A 20407-nucleotide genomic window follows, 5' to 3' on the forward strand; every position below is an offset into this window, starting at 1 on the left:
CTAAGGGTAATATGTGTGCCATTAGAAAGAATGATTTTTTAGGGGAACAGTGACTTTTAATGCAAGCTCGCCAGTGTAAAGCTGCCCGAGATGCGCGGCTCCGGCCGCGAGGTTTTTCAGTTGCTGAATAGCGCGACGGCGTACGATTTCAGATCGCGAATACGAATGCGCGAGCGATCATCCGATTCTGCTTGATGAATCACGGGCAGTGTGTGAGACGCAATGATAAGAAATCCCCTGTCTTTGCTGAAGTTTTCTATTCTTTTGTCATGGTGTATATTTTAAAAAAATTGCCTGCTCAATTTACACTCAGTAGAGTCACAAAGCACCTGTGAAATATGGAACTACAGGGCTGTACCTGTGCAAGCACTAATACAATGCTAGGGTGCTGTGATTTGTGTTTTATTGTGCTTTCAGCATTGCCAGTGAAGAACTGATATAAAAAATATTGATACAGCATTAGAGGGATGGTCCTTGTCCTCCCTTCAATAACACATGCCCTGTCTCTAAGTGGTCACTGGTCACAGAGACTGGCAGGAATTGTTGACTCCCCCTTCTGGTTTCAGAGGGCAGATCTTTTCAGTCCCTGTAATGACATCATAGTTTTATTATTGAATTATGATGTCACAGGGGCCAGGAAAATGCATCACAGAATCCAGGGTCAATGTAATTAAAAATTACCAAGGGACATTACACAGGAGGGGTGATTGTTTAATGTTACCTTTAAGGTGCTGACCAGAGTTGAGCGATATTATAAAACATGCCCTTTTGTTTTAAATTGGAAAATTGCAAATACAATATTATAATAATTCCACTGAAAACAAACTCAGCTATTCAGGATTACAAGTGATGGGTTTACTAAAAGCAAATACACAAAACTATTGAAAATCCTTGATTAAATGAGAACAAATGCCAAATGCATCAGGATAAATCATTAATTCAGACTACACCTCGCTTGATTAATCATATATTCGTTTACTAGGATAAAGCTGGCCATTCATATAAAAACCAAGCTCCTGATCTTTGACAGATTTGGCCAAATGTGCATATATTTAAATGACAGATGTTCAGATTTTGAGGTGGAGAGTAAAAAAACAAGTAAGAGCATATACAAATTTAGTCATGCTTTAAGGTCAGAAGTTGTCCCTTTTCAGACATGTATATGTTGACACATATATATATTGAAAATATGTAACGCAAAAAACATATTTTTATGTAATATGCATCAGCATACACACACACACACACACACACACACACATATATATATATATATATATATATATACAAAAATAAATCTGTTTATACTTGGGTCATATAAGAAGACGGTACTCAAGGAAAGAGTGTACCAATTCTGTAAAAATTCCTGTTTATGTATTTTTGTAAATGTTTTGTTGTTACTTTCATTGCTGCCACCACTATATGTGACCTCTCTTTTACATCCTCTAATTCTAGCACATGCACAGGGAACCTTTTTGTAAGGGTCAGATCATTGCAAACACAAGGCAAACATTGTGTTGATCTCAGGATTGGGCATGGATGTGCATGGATGGATGTCAACATTGCAAAACACAGCAATATCTGGTTTTGATATCTTCATCAGTAACATAAAATTTGTTTTCAGATATGTGACACAAACTGTATGCTTTAACACAAAGATTGTAAAAATAAAAATGGGAGTTTAAAGCCTAGACTTTTCACTTTTTTACATTACATCCTACGTCACCCAATCTCGCACCTGGGTCGGGTGATGTAGGATGAAGAACAGGAAGAAGAAGAGAAGATGATGATGGCGCGCCGGAGCGCCAGCTCAGGGACAAATGCCGGGACGACACGGGACCCGATGCAGGACACCCCAGGAGGGATCAGACTGTCCTGCGGGATTAAAGGTAAGTGGATCTTTTTTTTTTCTGCTGTTTTGAGTTTAGTTCCGCTTTAAACTCAAGCACATGCAGTATACTGATCAACAATACTGCGTCTAGGTGAGTCTTCTCTTACCCAGATCATATAATCTTTTAGTGCTTTCAGGTGCATTTTACCTGTGCTGGACATGAGATTAACATCAGTATGACCATGAGCATAATTAACCTGCTGCTTACCCTTTTTTGACCACATTTAACTGTGTTCTAAGATACAACTACTTCAAGCTTCTTTTGCACTTCTGTTGACTGGTATGGGGGGAAAAGCAGTTCTGACATAAACAATAGGGCTTTCTCATGCCACTCAATTGCTGCCTTTGGTGAGACACTACAAGTAGCTTCTACTTACAGAAGCTCCATAGAGAATGAATAGTAGTAAGTCGCACAGCACTGCTCACTACCATCCTCTGTTAAAGCTGCAGATGCTGGTTCATTTAAGCTGAAATAAAAAAAAAAAAACTCACCTCTATGGAGCTTTCTTGAATTGGGTCCTGCGTCGTTCTGTTATCTGCCTTCACTCTGGTGCGGAAGAAATGCCAGGAGCACCATCTTCTCTCTTTTTCTTCCTGCTTCTTCCTACATCACCCAATCTCGTACTCTGAGATATCGGATGAAGTAGCCTGCTCTATATGGGAAAAAAAGTGCCAATCTCACTGCCCATGCATGAAATCAGCACCCCCCCCCCCTATTTAAAAAAGGCTCCTTCTGCACATGCGCAAAATCGTCCGAAATTGGGCATCCAAAGGAGCAGCCAGAAGACTGCAGGAATATGTGATGTGAGTATCCCAGGAGGCTCTGTGCTCCTCATTTTGTCTTTATCATGGCGAGAAAGAAAGAAAGGCATGTGCTTCACCAATTTTTTAAATAAGGGTTTTAACCACCCCCCCCTCAAAAAAATAAGGTCATTTTTTTAGTGCATAAAAGGGATGTCTACCCTTTTATGTAAAGTGAAAATTTTAGTTACAGCAATGTGAGTTTCGAACCAGAGTGACAACCGGAGCCGGACAGGATCGCTTGATTCCAGGACTGGTCTGTACCTAGCCCTATGGCTGTATCTATACTAAGTTTCACCTGCATAAGGAGTATATGGGCCTAAATAATATACGAGGCTGAAACGCACCTTACTTGACTGGACTGGGGTATTTAAAGGTTCAACATTTCCTTCTAATCCTAAAACAGTTGATGCATTGATGTTAAAATTAGGCAAAGCAAGGTCATTTCGGAATATAGTATTTCTTTAATCACAAAGATGTTTGTTGAACTCTCTAAGGTGACTGATAATTGTCTCAAGCAGTCTACATTGTGCAGTTTAATATGGAAGGACAGCGGTGTCCCTACTCTGCAGGAGACAGTGATGAATGTGCTTATAACCTATTGTCTACAGACAGATCTCTGCATCCTGCATAATTTCCTACAAGAATATACCACTGTAAGCAGGACATCATTCAGCACTTTGGATGATTTTTCTTCCTGGACAAAAAGTATGTTTTCATATGCTGCGTAACCCGCCTGAAGCTCAATAGCTGGATAACAAATAGCAGCATATATCCTGCTTGAGTGTCCCTGTGGGGATTTTCATAAACTGTTGTATATAAAATACACTGATACCTTAGCAGAAAAATCTCAACCTTATGGAATATTTGGACAAAAAATGTAAATTTCAAATTTATTTCCCACCTCCCTGTCAACTTGAGTCTACTAAAAATGATATAATTTCTGCTTAAGTGTATTAAAAAAAGATCCTATCCTGCGCAATTGAAAATTTCATATATGATTCTTAACAGTGAAATATGATTTTTGCCTCTTATTTTACATTTCTGGCTGATCAGAAAAATGTAAAAAAGTAAAGTCCACCCAAAAACTGCAAAATAGAAACCAATTTATAATAAGCAGCAAAATAAGTTCTTGTCATATATTTCCCTTCCTGTGTTTTGCTGTGGAATTTAATTTAAGAATGTAACTGTAACCCCATCTGCCGGTGTACATTGCTTGCATATTGATGACTGCCTCCAAAAACTGCAAATCGTTCATCAACTAGAGATATGTTTGTTTATTTCCCTGGCGATGTCACCCATATGGTGCAGTTCATACCAGACCGCCTGGCCAAACGAAAGTCACACTGCTTAATATTTCATTGCACCGACTTTAGCCTAAAATATAACACGCAGCCACCGTGATATCATGTTGTTGATTTTTAGGCTTATGCAATTTCCCATTTATTTTTTTTTTTTTTATGTGTTGCATTGACAATGGGAGAGTTACACCACTGAATAAAGTCATCTCCACCACATCCCAAAGATTCTCAATGGGGTTGGTGGTGGCCAATCCATGTGTAAAAATGCTGTCTCATGTATTTTCACAATTTGATCCTAAAGAATCCTGACATTGTCATTTTGGAATATGTTGGTGCCATCAGGGAAAAATCAAAAATCCATTAATATAAAAACCTGACCATTCGGTATACTTAGCGTGTCAGCTGACCTCAATTTATGGGTACATATTATAGCTGAACCTAGACCTGACTAACTGAAGCAACTGTAGATCACACAGGCTTAGGGATTTTTAGGGGGCGGACAGTGTATATTCCCAGCATTCTGACTGTACCATGATTTGCCCTGTGCCTTACCATGATGACATCATCCTATATTCCTGGCATTGCCACCCTGGCCAGCTTGTTCTGCCTACTTCCTCAGTCTCCATATGACTTGTAATGTCACAGGGTCAGATAACATTTTTGCCTTGCCTTTATAATGCTAATATGGGACACCCATGAGAGATTTGATTTTAGTGAAGGCAGAAAAAGCAGAAATGGAAAGTGAATGACCAGACTCTTCAAAAATGGCACCATATTCATAAACGGTGAGAGCGGAGCAGAAATATTGGCCCCAACCTGGGAAGTGGGGTCTTAAGTGTTTTGGGCATCTGAGTTTACCCCATATAGCCGATAACAGTAATAGCAGTAATAATAACAATAAATGTAACAATGAACAGTAACAAGTAAGCAATTAAGTAACAACTAATGCCCCTGCTGGACTTTGCAACTTGCTACAGCATTAAAATGTTGCAGTTTGATGAATGGAGAAGACTGAGATCATCTCTCACTGACCAAAGTCACTTGCCTGAAGCTAAAGTATAGCTTATGGAAGATAAAGGTTAAATTTTCTTTAAAAAAATGATATAACAAATTACCTTCAAAGGTATATTCAGCATATCAAAACTACTGAAATACACAAAATTTATTGTTCGGTGTTCCATGCTCTTTAAGTATGATATTTCCACGTCTGATCTCAAAAATCTAAAATATGATTTTTGCTCTTAGTTACTACACTTTGCATGCTGCTTTTATCTTACTAAATAAGCCTGAATGTTTTGTTTGGTGACAGTCCTTGGTATGACACTTCATTACAATTCTATGTTTAACTAAATGATAAACACATATTAATTCTTCTGCATACTTCAACCTCAGAGCCCATTCCAGCAAGAATCCATTCTTCACTGTCACAGGGCCGAGGTCTGTTTCCATAAGTGAAATAATAATAGTCAAAGCACAAAGCATTTAAACAAGGAACTATTGCCTTCCTCATCTCTCGGTCATTGTTTCTATATAGAAAAATAGGAGCACAGCCAGGAGGAGAAAAAAAAGTCCAATTACGCTTGTAACTTCATTTCTGAATTAATTACCCATTTTATTTTCCGAAAAGATGTTTTCAGTCGGAATTCATTGCTGTTTAATTTGGAAAGTGACAATTGGCACAAGTTCTGAAAATGCTGGGGTGTTTTTTGCCGTCCTCTCGGTGTCTGTGTGTTGGGACTGGAGGATAATTAATACTCAGTTTGCTGGATCTAGTGTGGCAGGAGGAAACGTCCATTTCCTGTTCAGCAAGAGAGAAAAGTCTGGCCTGTGACTAATTGCAGCTCTTGTTATCAGCCTTGATTAGGCGGCTTAGACATGGATTCATTGTCAAGTACAGAGGATGTTTGTTTTCAGGAGCTGCTTGTGCTCAGGAGCTCTGAAACTTTAGTCTTGAGCATCAGGATGGGAGGGCTGGAAAATATATCATCTGTCTGTTATCAAAAATAGACTGCATAAGGTCAAGGTAAAGAAAATGCATGTACTTTGAAGGAAATTATCTTTTTTTTGCATTTGATTAGCAAATGGAAACCATCAGCTACACTCTCCTGATAAGTCTTGTATCTGTGTGGGCTTCAATGAAGTCAGTCAGCAGGCATTGTATTATACTTTAAATGGTATGCAATAATTGGTACAAAAGAAGATTAACTACTTCAGCTTTTCTACCTTTATGTACTTGAAAATTTTTCTCATTTCCATTGTATGTTTATTCAGCCATAACTTGTCAATACCTAAATTGGAAACAAACTTCAAAATAAAAAACCTGCAAGCAGGTAGCTTCCATATTGCAGAACGTATAGCACAGAATGTATACACATATAGGTATAGGTCTTCTGCAGTAGAATACACTTACCTGCCTGTTTGTTATTTTTCTTCCTAAGCTCACCGCTCTTTGGCCCTTTGCCAACTTCTTCACATGGTCCTCTTTCGGGGTTCGGAATCTCCAGCCATTGTGGCCAGGCTAGAATGATGTTTGTTCATTTTCATCAGCCAGCTATGCCCAGATCATTCATTGAGGTGCTCATGTGGACTTCATAGAGGATTGTGAACAGGTAGGTACCTTTGTGTTATTGCAGATACAGCATGTTCCTTCTGCAACAAAGAACCTGCCTTTCTGCCTACATCCTATTTTATATTTTTTAGAGTTAGTTTTGCTAAAGTAACACTAAAGCTTCTTTTAAAAAAAAATCACACACAAGCCTGCATCTAATTAAACTGCCCTATTTTTTAAATTATGCTTTTTAGGTTATTTTTCCATTTATTGTTTATATATATTGTGGTATTGTGATCCCACGGACTGCTTTACTCAAAACTATACAACCCAGCAGTGCTAGAACTTAGGCACCATACATGAATATGAGAAAAGATACTCCAGTTGCACTATAATGATGCCAATGTGTTTATTCTTCGTTTGGAAATCTTTATTGTGCACAAATTGTGGCTCACATTTTCTCTTAGATAAGTAAAACTCCACCTCTAGCTGAAATTCAGAATGGGGAATGAACAGAGGATGGCTACATTCAGCACACAGCAGGGACAATATTAAGTGTAGCCACCCCTTTAAAAAGGTGCTATCAACACCAGAGTTCTCTGAATAATTTTAAGCTCTTTCCAATCAACATATAGTAATGAAAGGTATTGTGGTGTAGTAAGGTATATTGTATGGTATTTTATGTTTGTGTTTAGTGACATATTAAGAATAAAAAAGTCATAGATATAGTAAGTTGTTCTTTTAAACACATAAAGCTTTTTTTAAGCAATGTTGTCCTGCATTTTTGTTTTATTTTCTATTAAATTTATAGGCAATTTATTTTGAACAATGTTGGTTTAAAAATAGGTTTACTGTAGGTACAGTAATAATTGTATTGTTTGTCCCACCTGAAATGACACTAAATTAAGTTTTAATAAACACAACAGCAAAGAAAAATACATTAAAAGGTCAAACCATAATGGGAAAAACAAAATATAATACAAGAGAAGGATGTAGTTTTGTTGGGAATACTTATGGTTAACTAAGAAATAACAGGGGTTTAAACAAGAATACACTTTATTTTTTAATTTTAAAACTTTGCTCTACACCTTTGATATAAATACATACACTCTATAACGAAATGACACATGCACACTATCTAATTTTACAGCTGCATTTTTAAAGTTGCTTCTTTAAAATGATAAATGACAACTTCCAGCTAGGAAATACTGGGGAAGCATTGGCAGGGGAAGAACAGGGCAGAGGAGATATGCCCTAGAAACTGTGTTGACATTTTGAGGGTGTATCTCCAATGCCTAAGGTACATGGTTCAACAGAGATGGAAAGAACACTTTTGAAGCTTTATTTTGATCACTTGATAATGTATACAAAGCCTTTCATTTTTGAACAATTTGGCAATTTTTACTTTATGGGATACAGTCTGGTGAGTTGCATGTGCAGAAGAAGCAAAGCGATGACTTCCACTGTATGCTTTTTCATTTCCCATCCAGGACGCTATGATTGGAAATAATTTTGACGCTTGAGCTGTCATCAGGTTTACCTTTCCTCAGCTAATCGGATAGCACTAGAGTTGATGAATGGGGAGCCTTGTCCTCATTTAACCTCCAGTGTTGGGGGATCCCACACTGACAGGAGGATGCCCATGGCTGTGCTCATGAATGAATGCAGCCATGGGAGTAATCCTGTAATTTCCTTGAACATCCAATGGGTCCGCAAAATCGGTTCGCCAAAATTTCGTGGACCCATCAAAAGTTCGAGGAAATTTTCGTGAGACTGGCAGAGGCCTTCTCGCTCATCCCTACTTATCCATCCTTTCCCCACCGCTCCTCCTCTGCTACTTCTCTTTGTAGTTCTCTTCATTGGCTTCCATTTCACCTTAGAATCAAATTCAAGCTCCTGTGCTTTGCCTTCAAATTTCTCCACAGTTCTTTCTGACCTGATAGAAAAAAACTCCCCTAGCTGCTCTTTTCGTTCCGCCAATGTCCTACTAATGACTTCCTCACTCATAACCTCATCACACACACGGCTCCAAGACTTTTCTAGAGCTGTCCCGACTCTCTGGAATGGTCTTCCTCATCCTCTTCGGCTTGCTTCTACTTTCTGCTCATTTAAAAGAGCCCTAAAAACCCATCTTTTAAAAGTTGCCTACTCATCTTTTCCTGTCTCTAAAAACCTTACTAAAAACTACTTACCCACTATTTAATTTATCCTCCCTTATTGTATGCCACTTCCCCCTCTTCTTAGATTGTAAGCTTTTTCAGGGTCCTCCCCTCCTCCTGTGTCAATGTTTGTATCTGTCTGTCATTTGCAACCCCTATTTAATGTACAGTGCTGTGTAATATTTTGCTGCTATATAAATGCTACCTAATAATAATAATAATAATAATAATAATAAATCTGCAACCAATGGTTCTTTAGGAACCAGTGAAGTTGTGCAGCGGTCATGTGTTTGGCAAGGTGGCAGCTTCTGGGAGCTTCATGGGAACCAATGATACCAACGTAGGTCTTAACATAGCCTAATTAGAGCTGACAGTGTAACATCTTCCTTCTGACTTCACTGCATGGCAGAGTGTACATTTTAGAAATATAAATACTCTGGCAAGTAAAAAGAGCTCCCATATCTGAATTGCATCTGTGCATTTAGCTTGCCTGAAATTTGGCTTTAACCTCCTTTTCTTTTGTCCTTCTGTGGACACGGCCCACATACTTCACACTGTCAGTTTGACTGCCTGCACACGTTCCAAAGGATCATTGCATTAAGATGAATGCTTGTTATGTCTGAGCCTGCATGTTATGCATCGGATGAGAATGATGTAGATGTCAGAAAGAAGAATGAATCACCCCACTTTTCTTATTTATTAAATTCTAGCAGGGGTCACCTCTGACATAATTTGTGCTAAAAAGCTCTTTTTATAAAAGGAAAGTGAGAGGCAATCTAAAGTGGTATTTACCCCCTTGGAGACTTGACAGTAAAACACTTGTCCAATTTGGAAAGTTACCTTTAAAATGTTATATTTTCCCTCTCTTTCGCTCCGGTAGGGGGGGCTATCTGGCCAATATTTTAGCCAATAAGATTAGATTTTCCCAGTGCTATTATTATAAAAAAAAGACAATAAAGCCATTTTTTCAAAAATAGCAGTAATCCTAATAAAGAGGTGAACCTCCTCAACATGGACCAGACAGCAGTAAAAACCTAAAAAAAAGCTCTAACACCTCACTACAAATGTTGGCTTTAAATACACGTTAACATAGTCACAAATTTTGATCTAAAATGTATAATAAACCCTGCTTTGAGTAAGAAAAGATTTAAACCTCTGCCAAGTCATTTTTGATGTCCAATTGGTAAGATTTACTTTACTTCCTTTCTTCAGTTCCAATTTCAGACACTATAGGAAATGAGAAAAACTAAACTCAAACTGTTTAACTTCCCCTTACTTTCTATCTCAGTGATGATGGTCCCCAGGACAAAGAAATGCTGAATAGCCCCAAACACAGCCTTGTGCATTAAAGCTATTAGTATTTATAAGGGAATAGTTTAAAATGCTCTCACAAACCAGTAACAAGAGATAGATCAGCCAATGTGGGCTTATAGGCAGTCCTCCATGATTAGAGGTCAGGCTTCTGGCTGTGCAGATGTCCAAAGGAGCAGAGGACTGACTGTGTTTCAGGGAAAGATTCCCTAGAACAGGGATTCCCCTGACAACATTTTGACCAGCAGTCAGATTTCAGGTTCTTAAGAAGTTCAGCAGTGAATCCAAAATACAGAGTTCTGGGTAGAGGAGCAGAGGTGCTCATTTTACAGAAGACCATCAATAAACAGACACTTTTTGTTACATTGTGATTGCTTGCAATATCCGTTACAGGCCTGATCACATGCGCAGGGTCAGCTTTGGTTGGCAGGGTAGCTATGTAATCCCAACTTCCCGGCTGTAAGAAGAGAAAGAAGATGGCGGCGTGAGTTGTGCTAATTTAGTTCCAGTTTAAACCCCTAACACTGCCACAACACCTCTATTTAATAGTGAACAAAACTTGGCTTTAAATATACTGTGACCCCCTACATACCCTGTCTTGGCGTAATAGTAATTAAACTATCACTGCAATACCAAGCACTACAAATTGGAACTCTTTCTTTTCCAGAACCAACATGTGGAAATAAGGCCTTTAAAACATAAATACCCCATTAGAATTTCAATTTAAAACTGCAAAATACAATCCATTTGTATGAAAACAAAAGTTGCACCGACTCCTACAGAATATAAAAGTCAGTCTTCTACCAGCATGTTGTAGGGTAGAAACATTGCTCTGTGTGGTCTCCAGACATTTCGTCTGATTCCATTCTATATTTCTGCAATCTTCAAATCCAATCTTCATTTTTACTTATGATTCGATAGGGACTGTGTCAAAGTGGCCCTCGGCTATTATGAAGTGGAGCCCCAAATGCACAGTATTCCAGCTACCTGCCAATATGTCAGCTATGGACCTAGGAAATTGTCCAGTTTGCCCTACATTAAAATTGGCCCTGTGTTAGACCTCTGGATACAAATGCAGACAAAGAATTTATCCCTCTCTGCAATGTCAAGGAACAAGCTTTGTTAAAAAAATCCAAGTTTACATCTTAATATTTTGCACACCTTTCTGTTATGGTGTTCCTGGAACGTATTTAATGGATATAAACAGAAAATGCAGCTTAGCATTAGCACACAATAACAACCTTATTTATATTACACCTATGTTTAAGTTTAGGAAGCCAAGTTTAGGAAGAATTTAAAATAAATTGAAAGAACTTTCAGAAGCCTATAGCTTCCCTTGAGACTGTTTGGTTGAAGTTGGCCTTTAAAATAAATTATTTCTTCAATTGCTGTTTTCTATTTAAAAAAAAAACATAGTAATAATGCAGTGTCTGCCCTACAAGTTCTTGTCTGAGCTCTGTTTTAGTATGACATAATTTTTTGTGTGACAATTTCTCACGGGACATGTTTGTTTTTCTTCCATCTTCTCCACTTGCTATCAAGCAGACCTGACCTGCACACCCCAGAGCAAAATTAAAGCCAATGAAAACATTATGGACATGAGAATTTATGGTGGGACCATCCAATGCTCTGTGCCTGAAAGGAAGCCAGCGGAGATTTATTCTGCATTATTAAGTGTTTGTGCCTTGTGCAAGATAAGCAACAAAGAGGGATTTATCAAAGGCTGACACCAGCTCTTCAGAGAGGAGAAACAGACTGCAGGATTTATCATATCCTTGCCTGTGCACATGCGTGGAATAGAACTCCAGCAAATTGTTAGAGATACAGGTTCTGGGCTGTCTGCACACTGTGGAAGGTAAAGGGATTAGGCGACTGTTTAAAGGCAACAAATGAGAATGTTTAAAGATGAAAGTGTTGGATGGTGACCACTGGATACATCTCTATGTAGAATACATATCAAAGGAAGGGAAGTTGTGATGCCTGTTTTAAAGTAATGCCAATCCATAGAAAACCAGGTACCACAATAGAAAGCTGGCATTCACATTTTAACTACTTACAGTTTATACTTTTAGATATGCAGTAAAAGTACAGAAGTAATATGTATTGAAATGAACCATTTTTAATACAGAATAATAATGCTTGCCCAAAACCAGGCATCCAAAAAGGCAGTAAGTTAAATTTGGGTTGCTGAGACTGTTTACTGGCTAAGGCTTAGTCTACACGGACTGTTTCCCCAGAGTTTAACCTGAGGCTTTTAAAGCCCTTGTTTGAAGTCCCCATGCATTCCCATGGGCTAATCTACACCAGGACGTTTCCTTCAGGCACGGTTTTGAGCTTTATTTTAAACGTTGCTTGCAACGTTTAAAAAATTAAAACGCTGGTAAATCGCAGGAAAACGCGGGAAATCGCGGGAAAACGCGTCCATTGATTTTAATGGGAGCGTTTTCCTGCGTTTATGCATGCTAGAAATTGTCAATAAAAAAGCTTCCAGTGTCCTGTGTCACTATTCCATGTGTCATGCATGAATAATTACATGTCCTATGCTGTTAAAAATTAACACCTATGCCTGGCACGTGTGAAATTGTCTGCCATTGTGTTTGCTTTTGGTGCTTTTCACACCTGCAAATTATGTCATTCATTATCATTTGTGTGTAGTCGTTGTCTTTAATTGTGCTTCACTTTGCACTCTTTTCACTCTATTCTGTGTATACTGTTACATTTGTCACTGTACTGTTGCATGATCACATTATCACATGTATGCAGGGATGTATGTACTTCCTGTACTTGCAGAAATCGCTGCCCAGGGTCACAGTTTGCATTTCTACCAAGTGCTAAAACGCTTGTAGAATCGCGGTAAAACGCGGATAAACGCGGCATAGACGTTTTTCAGCTTTTTCCAGCATTTAAAAAAAAGTTTTAAAACGTTAGAATAAGTGCATAAAAACGCTTATAAACGTTTACATGCCTTTTTACAAAACGTCCATGTAGACCCAGCCTTAAGTGAACATTCATTGATCTTTGTAGATATGCAGTTTGCTCTGAATATCCATGTGGATAAAGAATTTGCCCATGGCTAAATGTGTAAAGTGAACACAGCTCCATCATGTACATGATTGCAAAAAGAGTAGAGTTTCCGCAGTTAGCAAAGAGAATGTTCACTTTTTTAATGATTAAGGTGAAGGATAGTTAACATTAGTTTGTACATTGATTGGTACATATGGATATAGTCTAACTACATGCAAGCAGATGTCATTTTTTCTTTTCCTTGTAAGGTATTACCTATTTAAAGTGAATAATGCTAGTGGCTTAGCAACAGCCCTTATGTGGACCATCTCTGCTGATGGTCTTCTAGCCCAGGTGCTAATTTTTGACAATAGACTTTCCATTTAGGACATGCTTCTTGACATCAGAGTGCTATTTTTTCATCATAGTTCTCCTCTTTACCTTCAGAGCCCCCCCCCCCTTCCCTTCAGAGTCTTACATCAGGCTGGCTACTTTACATCAGTCTCCCTTCACATTGGAGCCCCCTCATTTCAAATGTGGACCCCCTCCTCACATTACATCTCCTGCTTCAAATCTCATTTCTTCCCAATACATCAGAGTCCCCATTTTACATCAGAGCTTTCCCTTTTACATCAGCAAAGTCAGATAGGTGCCAGCAGTCACCAACTAGTGGTCCGCGGACTACTGGTGGACGTGAGAAAATTTTGGTGGTCAGCGGGTCTGGCCGGTGCACCCCGCAGCGCGGTCAGGAGAAGGACCCCGCTTGGGGGTGCACACCGGCCAGACCTGCAGACTATGTCCCGCTTGGGGGTGCACACCGGCCAGAACCGCAGACTATGTCCCGCTTGGGGGTGCACACCGGCCAGAACCGCAGACTATGTCCCCCATACGAATCGCAGGCTCGGGCAGTGGGCGGGTTTTGTCTCAGGACACAAACCGCCCACTCCCCTATTGCTGGCTCAGACTTGCAATGGGAGAGTGGGTGGGTTCTGGCATCATGACATCACTCTGGGGGAAGTTTCTTCCCTTTTGAGTGACACGTGGATCCCCACGCTTGCCTGTTCCGGAGTCCGTTTTTGATGGTGCGTGACAACCAAAAGTTTGGCAACCACTGCTCTAAATAGAAGTGTATGTCCTAAGACTCCTCCGTAAACTTACCTGATCAGTCCTTGTAACAAGAAAAGCAATGATTAGTCACTAGCACAAACCTGTTGCTGCTACAGGTTAAACTAGTGCTATAATATTAGGTTAGTGTACTCTTTTACTAATCCCTCTTCTTTACAGGTTTAAAGTTAGGCCATAGAGTTGAATGCAGAACGACAGCCGCTGGTTAGTTTACCACTGATATGAACAGCTGAGCTACAATCCGCTATAAAATTATGAGTTAGCAATTCTATATAAAGTGTTTATAATTTCCTTTAAAGGAAATACAGTTTAAAAAGGAAAAATGGACCATTGCAAATAAATATATAAAATAGGTCTTATGAAGGAAAGAGCATCCCTAGGTGAGCATGCACTTCGATGCATGCTGTACCACGATATATGTGTTATAGTTACAGTATAATTATGTATTATTAAGTTAGCCTCAAAACAGAACTAAACTTCCATCACTCCTCACTCCTTTACCAGCACCAACATTTAACCTAGTCCTTTTCTGGATTGAGGATCTCCAGGATCTTGTTTAGCCATGGCATAAATTGTGCGCATGTTCATTGGAGTTAATTTGTTCCCAGCACCCAGGTATGCCAAAATTATATTACGATATGTGCATGCATTAGACAAAACAGGCATGTAAGTTTGTTTTATTGCTGAAAGACATAATTTATCCCTTCTGCAATAAAGAGCTTGCCTGCTTGCAGTTTTTTTTATTTTTAAATTAAGTTCCACTTTAAAATAGTTACCACTATTTTCAAGATGCATTGATGTGGTGGTATGGATTTACATGTATTTGCAAAGTAAAAAATCTGTGATTAAACTAAATAAAAATTAAATTAAAATTTAATAAATTAAACTAAATGGGTAAAAAAATGTTATATTATGCAGAGTATTAAAAAAGGTTTTATTTGCTTTGCATGCATCACCAGACATTTCTCTACTTACGTCTTTCATACCTACTAAAAGTTTTCTCTGAAGTGTTTACAGGCAGTTTCAGATCCCATGGTATGGGATCAGGGTGCTTGCAGCATCAAATATTAAAATATTTTAATGATAGTTACATTTTGGGTGATTTATAGATTAGCTTTATGTTGCCTACAGTCATTCTGCTCATATGCAAGAACAGACACCAGACCTCAGTGCTCAGTGTCTCTGAACTGGGAGTAAAATCTTTGCATACTGCCTTAAACTAAACCTTTGGTAATCCTACATGAAGTATAGTCAGAAAGATAAAAATAAAAGGAGACTTACACAGATATATCTTTTTTTATCAACTAAACTATTTTAAATTGTAAAACTACTGAATACAATGTGAATCATACATGATTGCGGCAAGTCAGAGCCTTTTACCGGCATAAAACGTACCCCTCCCCACTCCGTTTTAACCTTCCCCCAATAAAGACACCTGTGGCTATGGTGCAAATGGTCTTCACCACCTTCAACCAGGGACCTGCACTTCCCATTGATATACCAGGCTCCTAGGTGCAATTGAACCCATTGAAATTAGGTTTATCAATTGTGCAAAATTTCCATGTGTTCTTTCTTCGCTTCCAGTTAGAGCTTTGAACAAAGGGTTGCAAGAGACTACCAAGTCAAACTCAAATACCTTCAAAAATTATTTAAAGAATACACTAGTATAGATTTATACCATTGCATTTCAGTAACATGTACTAATGTGTAGCTGCTGTGCCATTTAATACGAATGGCAACCCAAAACAGCTTTCCAACACCCTTGCATTGCAACGAACAGTAACCCCCTACTAAGCACTGTATTGTTGAAAATTATGCACGCATCTTATTTGCAAGTATTGGTGTTCCTTTAAATTGCCTGGAGTTCAGCTTAAAGGAGAAAATATTTTTACTAAATGAGATGTAAATAATTGATGTCAGAATATGTGAAAACTGCAGTTCTTTTTTATTGCACATCCCCTTATCTCTCTCCTTCTTGTGTTATCTTCCCGCCACTTCTGGCACAAAATTCTGGCTGCGACACAGTCCAGCCTCAGCACTGATCCAGCTCTCCCCAGCATGTGTCACAGATATAATTGCACAGAGTTGGACCTCATCCCAGGCTTTCCTCACACCCATCCCTTGTATTCCAGGGAAAAAAGGGGGAGATAGAACCTGCCTTTAAAAGCTGCAAATTGCCTAGATGTAAATGAGCCTGCATTCCTAGAATATGCAAATAAGCCATGCATAAAAATGATTGCTTTAACGAGCAGTACACCCCATTTATTCATTAGGATAATTTCTGTTATACATTGTTTCACAGTATCTTGCATTGTCTCCAGTAATATGAATATTTAGCTTCATTAGGCAAAGGCTGATTTCCATTTTTTGGGCTGCTTTGTGATGATACAAACAATTAGAGTTAAATGATAATGTTAAAAGGTGTGCAGAGTTTATAAAAGCTTTATTTCCTGTGCTTTCAGCCTTTCCCCAGCTTCACAGTATTTCTTTCTGACTTCTTAACTTGCTGTAATTACTAAAATAATTTATAAGGTGCTAATCTATTACTCGGTATAAGGTGCAAGACGGCCTTGAATATTAAAGCAGTAATGGAATGATGGCTCTTCCCAGAAACTTTCACTTTGGGATTTTTGTGCAGTCATATTGTTTAAAATAGGTGACCCTGCTCTGAATTTCAGCATAGGCTGCTGGTCATAAAATGTAACTGTGGTATGGAAAATGTAAAATGATGTCTGGCACAAAAGGGGCTTTGCACAAAGTTCCTATGCTTTTGTTTTGTAAAGGCATGGCCTTAAAGTTATATATTATAGACTTTTTTTTTTCATTTTTTTTAAAGATGTTTTTTGGCTTGTTCATTAATTCTTTGTGTGTACAAACAGCTAAATCAAAAGGGAAAAAATTGTATTCAAAATAGAAACTCAATTCATCATCATCATCGTCACCATTATTATTATTATTATTATTATTAATAATAATAATAATAATAATAAACATAATTTATATAGTGCCAACAGATCACAGAGCGCTGTACATTAAATAGAAGTTGCAAATGACAGACTAATACAGACAGTGATATAGGAGGGAAGGACCCTGCCCAGAAGAGCTTACAATCCAGGAGAATATCAATATTATACTGTATTTATAAAGCACCAACATAAAATGCAGTGCTGTACATTAAATAGGGATTGCAAATGACAAATATTTACTTGACAAAGTTTCTTCTTTAAAATAAAATGTACAGATTATGCTCTTTTTTGTGTACCAAAAAAGTAGTGTGTTTTTAATGAAAATATAGATTTCAGAAACATGACTGCAAATACTTTATAACATATCTTCATGTGGCCGAGGAGGAATGCAATGTGAAAGAATGGGGTTTTGTTGGTGACATAGTCAAAGAAATATACAAGCTCCTGTGCTTTTCCTTCAAATCCCTCCTCAGCTCTTGTCCCACTTACCTTTCTGACCTAATAGAAAAATACTCCCCTAGCTGCTCTCTTCACTCCTCCAATGACCTACTAATGACTTCCTCACTCATAACCTCATCACATGCACGGCTCGAAGACTTTTCTAGAGCTGCCCCGACTCTCTGGAATGGTCTTCCATGTCTTATTTCTTCAAACTTGCCTACCCGTCTTCTTCTGTCTCTTAAAATCCTATTTATCCAGTACTCCATACCCCCACCCCATTATGTGCTATAAACCGCGACTTCTTAGATTGCAAACTCTTCTGAGCAGGGTCCTCCTCTCCTCCTCCTGTGTCACTGTCTGTATCTGTCTGTCATTTGCAACCCCAAATAATATACAGCGCTGCATAATATGTTGGCGCTATATAAATACTGTTTATAATTAAAAATATTAAGCTGCCAGTAACCATAAACCCACCCACCCATACTCTGCACAGACTACACAAGATAACCATTGCTTTAATGTCACATTTCACAGTGGCAGGCTGTCTATCAAGCAATCATCAACCCAACTTGGAAGTGGCATTGGAGGTAGGCATCAGGGAGAATGTGTGTGTATTGGCCACTACTGTCCTTACTTTTGCAATCATCAACTTGTTAAGGTAAGGTCTCAGTGACCAGCATTGTTAGAATATCACAGATCACATTCTTTCTTCTCCTCTCCATCACTGGCCTGCTGCTCTAGGCTCCTACCTGTCAGGAGTAATGACAGCAGTGTAAGCCTATAGCAGTGAGAACTAAATCCACAAGGGATACTGATTAGCCAGAATCTCCATGCAAGATCTAAAGAGTTCCTAACTATGCTGGTGGGGGAATATTCAAGAAGCAGCAGGAGGGATAGAGGATTCACAGACCCAAATAATGAATACATCAGAAGCAGGAAAATGTATGCAGTACAGGTACTCAGGTACACCCTCCTCTTCACAAAATAGCACAATAGTGGCATCATTAAATCTTACTTTAAATCTTTTAAGACTTGCAGGTACAGCCAGCAGGTCCTCTAACACTACAGAGATACAACTGTGAAGCGGTAGGTGCCGGAGTCACATGTCAAGAAGTGCACTGCTATTTTTCAGATAGGAATTCAGGTCAAGGTAAATCTTTCAGGATACTGTTTGGGCATAAAATGAAGTTTTAAATATTGCAAAGCTTTACTTTTTTAGTTTAGGGTCAACCTTAAGCACTACCTTGTTAGATTGTGCTCATAGTAAGTACCTTGAGGCTTTGATTTCAGTTTTTAACTTTCTGTGTATCTGACTACACCTAGCACTGCATGTTAACTCAATGTACAATATTGTATAAGTTTTCAAGTGCATCTGGGGACAGCATACTCTTACAGGGTTACATGGCAGAATCTAGCAGCAAACACTGAGAAAACAATAAGCCTTGCTAAAATGATCTACAAGCGTACGACATGACTGAATATTGAAATACACTTGATGTTAATGTCTGCCAATCATATTTGTTTTTATTAGATCAATAAAGAGAAGTGGAGAAATCTAGAGAAGTGCGGCTAAGTGCGCTCTATTAATGCATTATTAATGTCAACTACTTCATATCAAAATAATTATATTTTCCACAGGGTGTACTGAAAACTATAAAAAGGTGTAACAGTATAATCTACAGCTCTAAAATTGTAGAATGGCAGCAAACTTACAAGTGTCAGTTTTTTCTGAAGATTTGTATGCAAGGCTGCATATTTGCCAACAATAAACAGTTACCCTAAACCAAAACTCACCATTCTATCAAAGACATCATGGATATCTCCTAAACCATTCCCATGCTACACCAATTTCCACGTTACACCCTCAAATAAAGTACTGTTTAAGAATATATTTGCCAGCCCAGTGGCCAGAACTTTTGCCTCTCAGCCAGGACTCTCTATGCAAGGAGTTTGGAGGTTCTCCCCATGTTTGTCTTGTTTTCCTCCAGGTACTCCAGTTTCATCCCACATGCCAAAAACATGCAGTTAAGTTAATAGTCTTCCCCTCAAAATTGACCTTAGACAGTGATAATGACATATGACATGAGGTAGGGACATTAGATTGTGAGCCCCTTTCAGGGACAGTTAGTGACATGACTATGGACTTTGTAAAGCTCTGCATAATATTTTGGGGATATATAAATACAAGATAATAAAAATAATGTTGTAACCCTAAAAACATGTTGGTTTGTTGTTTTGGACTTGTTTCAATAAATACAGTCTCTTGTGAGCATATTTATAAATAAGTGAATATGACATTCAATGCAGGTGACTTAATCACAGTAGTTTAAACAAGTTTGCATTAGAGAAGACACTTCTGTAGTGAATAATTGGGACCTGTCACATTCACTGTTTAAGGGTCTGTGTCCATGAGCTTTTCTTTGTGTCAGATGCATTTTGTATTGCTATACAATATATAGGAATGGAAAATCCATTTGAAACAAGAAGAATATTAGTCAAATGAAGGTCAACTGAAAGTCAAATGTCTAATGGGCCAATAAATGCTGAAGGATCTAAGAAGATATTCCAAATCACGCCATCAACAAAAGTCCAATGCCCAGTGATGGGCATTATAAACATAAACTTATAAACATTCCCAATGGACTACTAAACCCCTGATAAGACACACTTTATTTTCCAGAACGTTCCTGCTGTTGCAAGGTAAGGTGCCCTTAGGGTCCCAAAATTGTTGAAAATCAGAAAAAAAAGAGAATCATTGTACTTTATAGAATGCGTTTATCTTCACACTAAGAACTCAAATCGACTTTGGAACCAGCAGCTCCTACGCACACTTGTCAAGCACTCAAAAATCATGAATATGC

The sequence above is a fragment of the Pyxicephalus adspersus genome, chromosome 4 (assembly GCF_032062135.1).
Source record: "Pyxicephalus adspersus chromosome 4, UCB_Pads_2.0, whole genome shotgun sequence".
Classification (NCBI taxonomy): Eukaryota; Metazoa; Chordata; class Amphibia; order Anura; family Pyxicephalidae; genus Pyxicephalus; species Pyxicephalus adspersus.